General features: G+C 42.6%; 1 protein-coding gene across 1 annotated transcript in view; it reads right to left on the reverse strand.

Annotated features, from left to right (window-relative positions):
* Positions 1–10,440, reverse strand: part of LOC137194070 (leucine-rich repeat and immunoglobulin-like domain-containing nogo receptor-interacting protein 3) — a 39,219-nt gene extending 28,779 nt beyond the window's left edge. The window contains exon 1 of the mRNA XM_067605605.1: positions 10,152–10,440. The gene's annotated coding sequence lies outside the window, so the exon portion shown is untranslated. The remainder of the gene's footprint in view (positions 1–10,151) is intronic.
* Positions 10,441–12,305: the final 1,865 nt, after the last annotated feature.

A 12,305-nucleotide genomic window follows, 5' to 3' on the forward strand; every position in this document is an offset into this window, starting at 1 on the left:
TTAATTTGTGCGGGGAGCAGTGAGCAGTGTTCAAGAAATGATACTTGAATCATTAAAATCCAATTTGCAGGACCGGAGCACAACACTCCATCATGGCTATCAGCTGAGCCCACCTCTTGACATCACAGGAAAACTTGGTTTGTATTGTGCCTGAACAAACTGAGGGAGCAGAGGAGAAATCAATAGCAATAAAGCATTCATTAACAGAGTCCTTACGGATCAGAAAGCCGTTCATCTACTGAGAATCACACATGAAAGAGTGAAACCGAGCGACGAAGAGAAAGAGAAGAGGGAGGGAGAGACGAAAAGTGAAGCATACAAGTGAGACTGATTGACCTTATGTGTGTAAAGAGCATGCTCAACACACACACTCACACTTCGATAGTGCTCTTGCTTAGGAGTCATGCGGTTAGAGTTAATGAATAACGCCCCCCCTGCCCCAAAGGTCTGTTCTACAGATGGCATTAGATGGTAACACACACACATGAACACGCACACACTACAGGACATCAGGAGTCAGGACAGTCACAAATGGCAATTCTGAGACTACGGTATATTCACATTTCAAATTACAGAAGTTCATCACATCAATCTGAACCACAGCAGCATCAAAATAACTGAAAGAGTCTTCTGTCACACACACACACACACACACACACACACACAGAAGACAAGGAAAGAGAGAAGAGGAGAAGTTGAGTAAAGAAAGTAGAGCTCCTGCATCGTGTGTGTGGTCATTAATTGAGTTGCATTATTAAAACAGTAAGGTGATACTATTTAACCTGCTTTAACATTCAATTAACAATTGCAGATATGGGCAAGAGTGCACTTTCACTCAAACACACACACACACACACACACACACACACACACACACACACACACACGTATAGGGTAATCTCATTGACCTGCATTAACATCTGCAGAGGGACGGGAAGCATAGGTGAGCAGAGCCACAAACCTCATGACCCGCATCAACATTTAATGGAGTCTGAGAAACATGAGACCTTAATTCAAGCAGAGCAGGTAATGAGAGGTCTTCCACATACACACACACACTCACTCAAACACACACGCACACAGTCGGTGGACTCTCATTGCAACAGGTGACGAGAGGAAGAGATCATTAGCACACTCTCACCTTCTCTGTTGGTGTTTTTCATGCAGCAGACACTACTACCTATTAAGGCAAAGGCCAATCAAAGCAAAAGGCACTCTCTCAAGCTCAAGAAAAGCTACAAATTTAGGTCACATTTTCCAACAGGAAGTAAGATTTTTTTTAGGTTTTAGTAGTCTCATTTGCATAATAAACACAGAAGCCACAGAGTTTTTGACCACATCAGACAATGTGTATGAGACCGAAACCAGACACAGCATCAACCAGGACAAAGTCAAAGTCATTGATCAGAGGTCAATGGATGACTGGAGAAGAAGCAAGGAGGCAATTCACTTCCAATGTGATGAAGACAGTGAGATGCGATTGAAAACTTAACTAAGCGTCACTTTTAAACTTCTTTCAAATGTAGCCATTGGCAACAGAGCTTCGCTTCTGGACTTACACATAAAACAGTCCAAATTACAAAGTCCCATGTTGCATCCATTTCAGTTAATCTACGTTCACTTCTAACAAATACTGCAGAGATTTCCCATTCTTCACATGCTTACTCATGTAAACTCTACCTTCATTTTCCTTCAACAGCTGATGATTATCATAATCTAATAAACCATAATAATTCCAAAAATCAAATTGAAATAAAAAATTTTTTTAATTCCTGAGTGAAAATGTACTTTACAACTAACACAAAAAGGGCTCTAGCTAGTAAATGAACTTCCATGCTCACAGAAATCTTCCTTTAAAGGTGCCTTGATGTGGTCAGATGGTTGTGAAGGCAGAGCAGGAAAATCCCACTTTGTAATAAGGAAAGAAATTGTTGCTTTACCTTGTGTAGCCAGACGTTGCATGACACTGTCATGTCATTACCTTTCAAGTTGATATGTTGAACTTGTTAGTAAACAGTTGCTTATTTTCTCATCCAGCTGCTATGGAGCAACATTACCATTCACTGGGAGTTGTGTTTCTGCCCACCTGTTGAATATAATCCAATATTCACTCTCTTTTAGCTCTGTTTTTGATCTCTAGCAACTCCTGAGGGAAATATCTAGCTCTAAATGCTCCACAATGTTCACCACCTAGTCACTAACTGTGTCTGTTAGCTGTTTGTTGCTGAGCAGGTAGTGTGCAGTGGATTTTTTTTAGCTGAAAAAAGCTACATGCTGCAGCCAAAAACTATGCTATGAGAACAGTGAGAGTGAACTAAACAGTGAAGTTGCAGCTGGACAGTAAACAATGAGCTGAAACTGAATATAAAGCTCCAAAAAGCTGAGGGGAGCTGCAGAGTTGGTGATAATTCTCTGTAGATTCATCATTATGAGCGACGCCCCTCACAGTACACACTGTCATTTGATATATTGTCATTATAAAAAAAAAATACTGATTATAGCTGCTTTAAGCTCATGGAGGTCTGGGGAAATTCACCAAAAAATACACCGAATTGTCAAAGCACCAGTAAACTACTATGACACAGAGGTCTGCACGATACGTCCTTAGTGTTCCAAAAACAGCATGCATCTCACATTGTCAATTTATTTTATGAGTAAAACTGTCAGTAGGAGTCATTACTTTAATACCAGTGAAACTACATTTACTGATTGGACAGAGAATCCTAGTCTTGCTAGCATAACAGTGCAGTGCCTGTTCAAGGCTTAGCTTGAAGGTCAATAAACTGCACAGATGTGTCCATTGTAAGAACAAAACGATGTATTCTTCATTGTAGACACTAAGCCAGTATATTTGCATGACCTTTTTACTCTGTTTTGTGAAAGCAGTCTGATAATAATGGCTGTTGGCAGAGTGTAACATTAACAGCAGTTATGTGATGTTGTGGTAAAAGGCTCTTTGCCTCCAATGGTTTATTTTTCTGCTTTCTGTGGCTGAAAGAGAAATCTTGTTAAGAAGGCTCAAAGTGAGGTGTCAAAGAGGTAAGAAGCTGCCTTCTGAATGAGACAGAGCCAAAGTATGTATCCAACTCTCTCCACTGTAAACTGCTTTTGACACAGACACCCCATGAGCTGTGAACCATGAGACCTTTTTCAATCAATCTATATCTCACTGAGCAGTCATTCTGACCACAGTGGTGTTGAAATATTTAACAAGAACTGGGATGGACAAACCTTCAAGGACTGTATCTCTCGTCAGGTAAGATTTTTGTAATTTAAAAGAAATATTTAATCATCAGTAAACTCAATATGAGCATTTAGAAATTGAACTCTAGAAATGGTTGTGTCTGACTGAATAATGAAGCAAAGCTAAATACTTATTCATTTTGAGTGTTAGGTGAGAGATATCAGGTGACCTTAAAGGGGACTTATTATACTCATTTCCAGCTCTATATTTTCATTCTGGGACTCCACTAAAGTAGCTTTGCATGATTCAGAGTACGAAAAACTCCTTATTTATGTTATACTGGCCCTTTATGCAGCCCCTCAGTACAGCCTCTGTCTTTTAACAGGCAGTCTTAGCTCTTGTCTTTTTAAGGCCCCCTTACCGATGAGCCCACTCTGTTCTGATTGGCCAGCTTTCCAGAAGCCTGCTTTATCACAGTCGTGTTGAGTTACTGCTGACGCAAACTCAACATTTCCTGCTTTACTGCTTCATATAAAAGCTTTTAGAGCAAAATAAACATTTTCCTCAACAAATTAGCAGAGTTTTGTTAGTGGCTCTAAAAACCAGTCGAAACAATAACATGGAGATATTTGGAGCTCTTTGTTCAGCAGATCAGTTAGAAGTAATGCAGGGAGGAATCATACAAGCAGAAACAGCCACAGTGATGATGATGTTTGATGAGGATCTGCAGACGACCAGCACACCTCCAACAGGAAAAGTAGTTATTTTATTTTGACTAACTGATCTACTGAACCTATGTTTACCTCATTATCTGACACCTTGGCCAAATTTAATCTGACATTGTAACAATAGACTGAAAATAAGGAAAAGAATAATAGGTCACCTTTAAAACTTTCCTATCAGATGCAAGCGGCTAAGGAGGAAAGAAAGAGAGGAAGGAAGTGAAGGAGGCAGACAGACAAACAGACAGACAGAAACTGAATGATCAACAGAATCTAAAGGCCCACGGTCACATCTGAGAAAAGGCAGACAGGAAAGTAAATTAAAGTACATAAAATGGAACGTGAAAGGGCAGAATGAGGAAAACAGGGAAAGTGTGAGAGAGAATAATTTATTGTGAGGGAAGGGAAAGAAAAAGAGAGAAACAACAAGGGGAAGATGGTCAGGAGGTTGCAATAGCACGGTGAAGGAGGCTGAGACTGCAGAGGAGTTGTACTTCTAACCTGCTACTTATTTCATGGCATCAAATACAGGCTTGCTTGTTCGTTATTGACTGGGATCATGCCCTTTATTTTACCCCATACACGTGCGACAACACCAGCGGCCAGCACCTTAAAAGCTTAATAACCTCTGTGAACACACACATACACACTCACACACTCATGCTGTTGGGCTGAGTGATACTAGAAGCAAGACCATTAAATTCAGTTTTTGTGAGTGACCTCTGATGCAACCACAAGGCTGTGTACTGTAATTCCACCGTTTAATAAAGACTGGTGTTTTATTGTGTGCGTGTGTGTGTGTGTGTGTGTGTGTGTGTGTGTGTGTGTGCGTGCGTGCGTGTGTGCGTGCGTGTGTGCGTGTGTGTGTGTGTAAGAAGCTGTGGGCGTTGCATGTGTGTGTCTTTGCCCTTGTCTGTTCACCATCACCATCCAGCAATCTAGTAGCAGCTAGATCCTTGGTGCATTTCTCAAGGTCAACCATCATCCTCTTCTTCACACGCACACACACACACACACACACACACACACACACACACACATCACACACACACATCACACACACACACACACACAAACACACACACACTGAGATCAAAAGCTCCTTCAACACGCCCACATCCCCTCGGTCACCTTCCCAATCAAATCCTCTCACTACGCAGCCCATCATAGCTCCTTTTCTCCTTCCACACACCTCTTCTAGCAGAAACATCACGCTCCAATCTTTCTCCCTGAAGCCTTAACCTTCTGTGTCTCATGAACTCTTCACTCCACAGAGGGTTTTAAGCCTCAAAGGGAATTTTGGTGTCATAAAACCAGGGTCTTATTTTTATAGCTCTGGCCATCATTCCTACTGGTTATGATAACACTGGGAGGGGGGGCGGGAGTGAAGTTTACTGTATGGTGAGGTTAGGGTGGGGGCTGGTCTGTTGATCAGTCTGATTGCCTGAGGATAAAAGCTGTTTGCAGCTGCCCAGAAGCTGCTGAGAATCCTTGATGACATGCCGAATTTCCTCAGTCTCCTTAGAAAGTACAGCCACTGTTGTGCTTTCTTGACCAGCTGGGTGATGTTACATGTCCAGGTGAGGTCATCACCGATGTGGTCACCCAGGTATTTAAAACTGCTGACCCTCTCCACCAGATTCATGGATTGTCAACGATTGATGAGGTCTCCTCTCCCTCCTTATGTCCACTATCATCTCCTTGGTCTTATCTGTGTTGAGAGAGAGGTTGTCGTTGTCACACCATGTCACCAGACTCGCCACCTCTCTCCTGTATGCCATTTCGTCACCCCCAGTGATCAGACCAATGACTGTGGTGTTGCAAGCAAATTTCAGGATGGTGTTGCTCTTGTGTGAGACGGCGGAGTTGTAGGTGAATAGTGTGTCGAGCATGGGGCTGAGGACACATCCTTGTGGGGTGCCAGTGTTCATCATCACATTGTTTGAAGTTAGATTTCCAATTATGACAGACTGCAGTCTGCCAGTGAGGAAATCTAACAGCCAGTCACAGAGTGTGGGGTTCAAGCCAAGGTTGTACAGTTTATTTGTGAGTTTGTTGGGGAGGACTGTATTAAAGACTGATCTGCAATCAATGAAGAGCATTCTGATTTAAGCATCTTTGTCTTCCAGGTGGGTGAGGGCTGTTTGCAGAGCTGAAGAGATAGTGTTCTCAGTGAATCCGTTGGGGTGGTACACATATTGCAGGGGGTCCAGTGACTCAGGTGTATTACTTTGGATGTGGGCCAGAACCACTCTCTCAAAGCACTTCATTATGATTGAAGTGAGTGCAACTGGCCTGTAGTCATTCAGACAAGTGACTAGGCTCCTTTTGGTGACTAGGATGATGGTGGTGGTTTTAAAGTACGTCGGGACTGTGGCTTGTGCAAGGGACAGGTTAAAGATGGTGGTAAAAACATCAGCCAGTTCTATCGTACATGTCTTTCGCTGTCAAAATGTGAAGAACTGTTTTGAGATTAGGCACCAGCTCCAAACTAGCCCTCAAACTGCCTTGGTCAAAAAGGGGTATGTGTTGAACTGTTGGAGGTCTCGAAGCAGGAATAGAATTTAGTAAGCTGTTCAGACAGGGAGCTGGTGGTGTTGGTTATTTCCACGGTGGTGTCATTACAGTCTGTGATCTGTTGTAGACCTTGCAACATGCACCTGGCATCAGCAGTAGAGTAGTAGTTTTCCAGCTTCTGTTTGGATTGCTGTTTTGCCTCTCTGTTTTCTGCAGTCTGGAATTCGCTGTTTTGTATTGCACCTCCCTGTCTGATCTAAATGCAAGAGAGCGAGCGTGCAGCATATGTCGTACTGGACTGTTCAACCAGGGCTTCTGGTTTGGATATTTTCTTACCTGTATGGTGGGTACTATAGTGTCAATGCAGGTACTGATGTAACCAGTAACACATTCAGCATACTCCTCTATGTTTATAGAAGAATCCTCTTGTGTGATGCTGCATAATGCTCTCAGTATCTGGGATGTTGTTGCATACATGATCGAGCGTATTCTTGTCTCTTGTGGAGATATTCACATGCTGGTAATATTTTGGTAGCACAGCCTGTAGATTGCAGTAGTTGAAGTTTCCCGCGACGATAAAAACAGCAGGGTATGCGGTTTCCTGATGACATCATGAAGTAAAGTCAGATGGTTCTGTGTAACAAACCATCTGGCACATCAGCTTAGTGGCTTGGTGTGGAGTGAACAATGTAGTCCAGGTCCAGAGGTATAAGACCAGTGAATACTGTGTTGTGCTGCAGCCTAGTGATGTCCAACAGTGCCTGCTTGTCATAAGCCAGCAGTGTGTGACATTTATGGAGGGTACTAAAAACTAAATAAATAAAAATACAAACAAAAACTTGGCATTCAAGAGTGCAGCCTGCAAAGATGTCTGCCACAGGGGGCACCATCTTTTAAGAATCACAAGCAGATGATCATAGAGAACTCACAGGTCAGCCAAACTTATTTGGAGGCAAAAATCATCCATCACAGTTTATAGACTGACTTCCTGGTTCAACTTTGATCTAATGGAGCCAACATCCCATAATTCATGTCCACTGTATCAGCATTTATGTGAATTTTGAATGTTTATTTAAACCAGCATTAACTGATTTTTGGCCACTTGCAACAAGCTGTAAAAACAACATTTACATCATCTTTATTATCTTGTTGTGGTGAATGTTGTCTATTGACATAATCCAGCAGACACTGAGAACCATTACCACTTATTTAAAGTCATGTTTCTGTCCACCTGATGAATATAAGACCATTATTCGCTCTCCTTTTAGCTCTGTTTTGGACTCCACCAACCCCTGAGAAAACAATCTGACTCTTAAAACTGCTAAATGCTCCACTATGTTCATTAGCTGGTCCCTACCTTTGTCTGCCTGAACAGATACCTGCATCTGGAAACAAGTTTGATGAAAGCAGTGAGTCAACCAAAACACTATATTAGCGGCTGCAAAACCAGAACAATGAAGCAAGCTGAAAGGCGTTAAAATGCTCAGTAGAGGTGTGGGGAAGTGCAGATTCAGGTGATAATTCTCTATGGGATTTTCACAACAAGCAACACCTTTATCATTACACGTAATCATTTGATCCATTGTTGATGTAAAAATATTGATTGGAGCAGCTTTAAATATATGTCCATGTTCATCAAATGTTGTGTATCTCAGGCTCTACGAGGATTGTTTATGAACTCAAGGACAGGTCTTTAGAGTTCAATGTTATCATGAAAATAAGACCTAACTTGTGATAAACTTTAAGAAGATGCAGCAGAAGGTTTTTCATAAGTAAATAAAACACCCTCTGCCTCCAGTGGAAATGAGTGTCTCTGCCGCTGTCTGTCTCTTTCTTCACCTTCTCTCCCCAGGGGTGGCTGCAAACTATCACTTTGCTGCTGTGTCCACTCACAGGAAAAAGACATCAGCAATCAGCACCTGTCAACACCGAGGCCAAACATTTTCACCCACATTCTTCTATTTTTTCGACCTCCTTTCAAACTCTTTCTGTCTGCCCATCTGACTCTTCACCGTCTTCCATTATCGCCACTATCTTCTTTTACTTAATTATGTCTTGCTATTTCCATCTTCCTCTCTCTGTTCATCTGTCTTCTTCCTCTTACGCTTCTACTCTATGATCCTACAGTGGCTTATTTCCAGTCTCAGACTCCATCCTTGTGTTTTTTTACACTATTTTACAGCCTTGGCAGCAGAGAGGACAGTGATGCTATGCTTCAGGTAGCTGTCACACAGCTCTGCTAAAAGGGTTGTACGGGTGGTGGGAGTGTGTGCCTGTTTTTATGTTTCTGTAGGAGTTGAACTGTTGCGGTGAAGAGGCTGTAGGGTGGGATGATTACAAATGAGGCTTAAGGAGAGTAGATAGGGAAAAAGCTACAGAGAAGGACAAGAAGACATGGGAGAAGAGTGGGGGGGTTCAGCTCTCTGGCAGATCTCTCCTCTTCCAGACGCCAACAGCAAGTTTGCCCATATGCTGGGAGCAATCTGCCTGCCAGCTCTGTCTGGGTGAGGTTTTTTTAGTTGTTTTGTTTTGACTTAGAACTTGACTGCGAACAGCGATAAAGTTAGAAGCCCAAACAAGTTAATGAGGAGCAGGAAATAATGAGCTGATTGCACGATTAGGGGAACAATTCCCCCTCAATGCACTGAAAATCTGCCACAGTTATTTCATATTTACTTATCTGCTCTGCATCTAGAAAGCAGAGCAGCGTGGCTGCTCTGTCCAGGCTTCGCCGAGGTCACTTTTTGCTCAGGTTCGGGCAACCATTAGAAAATCGCCATGAAATCACCGCCCACCCTTCACTGTGATTGTTGGAAAGGCAGACAGGGAACTAGCGGGTCATGCTGTCTGGAGAGGCAGAGTCAGGTAAAGGTAATTGCTTAGCAAGAGAATGAAACCGCAGATAGGATCAGGAGGAAAGGGAGAGAAGTGACAGCCTGTAATTGGAAACAGAAAGACGGAAGATGGTGGAGAAATAGAAAGAGGGAGAGGTGGTTTGATGGAGAGAAAGAGCGCACTACACCTCATGCAAACCTGCTGTCTTGAGGCATATGCACTCTGCCACAACGTGACACAACACATGGCCACACATGTCATGTTACCACACATGGTATCCTGCAGTGTAGGGTGCATGGGTAAGCAGAGCTATACATGTCTCAGAGCAGAGCACACAAACAAGTCCTGCCTTCAGCTTCTCTCAGCGGCCAAGTTATCTTTTCAGATTTTTTTTTTTATTGTGCATAATTTATGAGCAAATAACTCATGTAAAAAGTTGATGTAATGAGCAACGTTACAGCCACAAAAACAAAGGTGATGTGATTGTTTAATTTGTCCGACTGCGTGAAACATGACAACATTCCACCAGTGGAGGTTTACTTACATGCATCACTCTGACAGCTTACGAAACCCATTATGAAATGCCTCCAGTGGTGTACAATAATGTTATAACAAGATGTAGATGGTAAGACAGCATAACCAGGCAGACACACACATACACACACACACACACATAATCTTTCATCCTCGTCCTCCTTCTTTTGCTGCAAATATCTGAGGGCAAGTAGGGAGACTTGTCAGGGTGGGTAGTCGTCAACCCTGAAGATCTGCAAACACACACTGTTGCGTTTCTTGTGATTCAATGCTCCTTTGGTAAAAACGCAGAAACAATTGAGGATAAAATGTTCATGCTTCTGTGTGTGTGTGTGTGTGTGTGTGTAGTATAAACATACCCAGGACTGAACTGTGGTCCCTGATGCCTCCTCATCTGTCCAGCTGTGTGCGTATGTGAATGTATTTTCCTTCCTCCGTCTCTCTTGGTCCACAACTTGCCGACACTGCTCCACACGTGCCGCCCCTGCGCTCCTCAGGTCTCCTTCAGTCTCTTTCTGTCTCACACTCAGACCCTGGCATCAGCAGCTGTACCAAACCTGCCACTCACCCCCCTCTTCCACCTCTCCTCCCTCCCCCCCTTCGGCAGGCTCGTGTGTACACACCTCCTTTCACTCCTGGTTGGTTATTGTCCCCAAAAAATGATCCAGGCATTCACAGGAGGGGAGGGGGAAGGGGGGGGAGGGGGCTCGAGTGAGATTTTCCTCTCCTTGAGACAGTGCTCCTCAGCAGGTCAGGGCTCCCTCCATCTCCCCCGGCGTGGAGCTGGGATTATGAGAGAGGAGAGGGAGGATGGGGAAGGAGCGTGCTGTTGCTGTAGCTGTTGCCTCTGCCTCCTTCAGTATGAGCACCTCTCTCTCGCTTAGCATGCTTTTCATCTCTTTCTCTCTCTCTCTCCCTCCCTCACTCTTTATCTCTCACTACCCACCCACAATCCCTCCCTCCCTTTTCTCAGTCACTGCCTATCTGCCGCTGCTCCGGCTGTTTGGATTCACAATTCACTGTGCTGCCGGGTTTACGGCTTAGGGAGTCTCTCCAAACATCCAGTCAGGAAGAAAAACGAAGAGATCTGAGAACAGGGATTAGGGAACGGAAAAACAGGAGAGAAGGAGATAATTGAATTTTAAGACAGGAAGAGATGACAATAAATAATAATAATTCAAAATTAGGCCATGAATATTTACAAAAGATAATACACAAAGAAATGTTTAGATTTGAGTGTAATAAAATGGGAATATATAAGTTTAATAAAACAGAATTTAACAAATGAAATTAAAAGAGACATTACATTTGAGTCACAGAGCTAAGAAATAGATTCTCTACAAGGTAATTTCCTGACGTTCTTTGTAGCAGCACAAAAAAAAAAAAAAAATTAAACCCCTTTCCTAAATTGCAACAGATACGATGAATGCCCCTGCTAGTCATGAAACGGTATTAAAAATTTAATTATCGTTTATATCTGTCCATATTAACATTACTCTCCATTTCATACACAAAAAAGCTGTTTATGTTTATATTTTATCGTATCATGCCTGGCTACCTAGAAATCAAGTCGCAATGGGTGAAAAATCGTACAGCGGATGGAAATTCTTTATGTCAGGATTGTTAGACGAGTCTTTGAGGATTCTGGAAATACCTTCAGAACAATGCTATGCAGTTTTAAACATTAAACCCTCTTAGTTTTTCAAAGATTGTTGGGGATTTAGATTTTTTTAAAAAACTGATCATTAACTGTGTGACTCAAATGTAATGATAACACACAAGAGACACAACTGGGGGCTAAAAGAGACAGAATGAAAAAAAACTCTGTCTCTGTGTTTTGTTTTGGGTTTTTTTTGGAGAAAATAAAGAGCTAAATTGGATCTTGTAAATTGTCTTCTGCAGCATCCCAAATGGCACCAAACTGTTCCTGATATAGTGTGTGAGTATAAAATCAAAAGGGGGATTTAGGTTCCAAAAATTACTCTTTGGGAATGTCATTCTTCCAGTGGGTTTATTCTGTTTAATCACCTCCCCCATTTTGCCAGAGGCATGCAGAGAGAGGGAGTGAAAGAGAGAGAGAGAGAAAATAGACATTTTTATTATTCGGCCCTGTTTCCTTGTCAGGGTGAATCAGATCACAGGGAACTGAGATTCAAACACACACACACACACAGAAACACACACACACAGAAACACACTTTTCTAGCCTGACTGACTGCCCCTGAGGTCAGTTAACAGCTCATCGCAAGAAAGGAGAAGTCTGGCCTGCGACCCACGAGGTCAGGGGTTCAGCATGTCATGAATCCTGGTGGAGGTCAGGTCCAGCAAACACCTAACACTCCAACCTCTGAACCAATCTGACCCTCCCACCCAGACACACACATAAACATAACATATCACATGTATTTTCCAATGCTAAAGTTTAAATGCAGCTCTCATATTTTCACATTAAAGACACTCCATCCAAAATTGACCTTTTGAATAAAAGACATTGTAGGGAGAGAAGTTGGAGC

The sequence above is a fragment of the Thunnus thynnus genome, chromosome 12 (assembly GCF_963924715.1).
Source record: "Thunnus thynnus chromosome 12, fThuThy2.1, whole genome shotgun sequence".
NCBI classification, from domain to species: domain Eukaryota; kingdom Metazoa; phylum Chordata; class Actinopteri; order Scombriformes; family Scombridae; genus Thunnus; species Thunnus thynnus.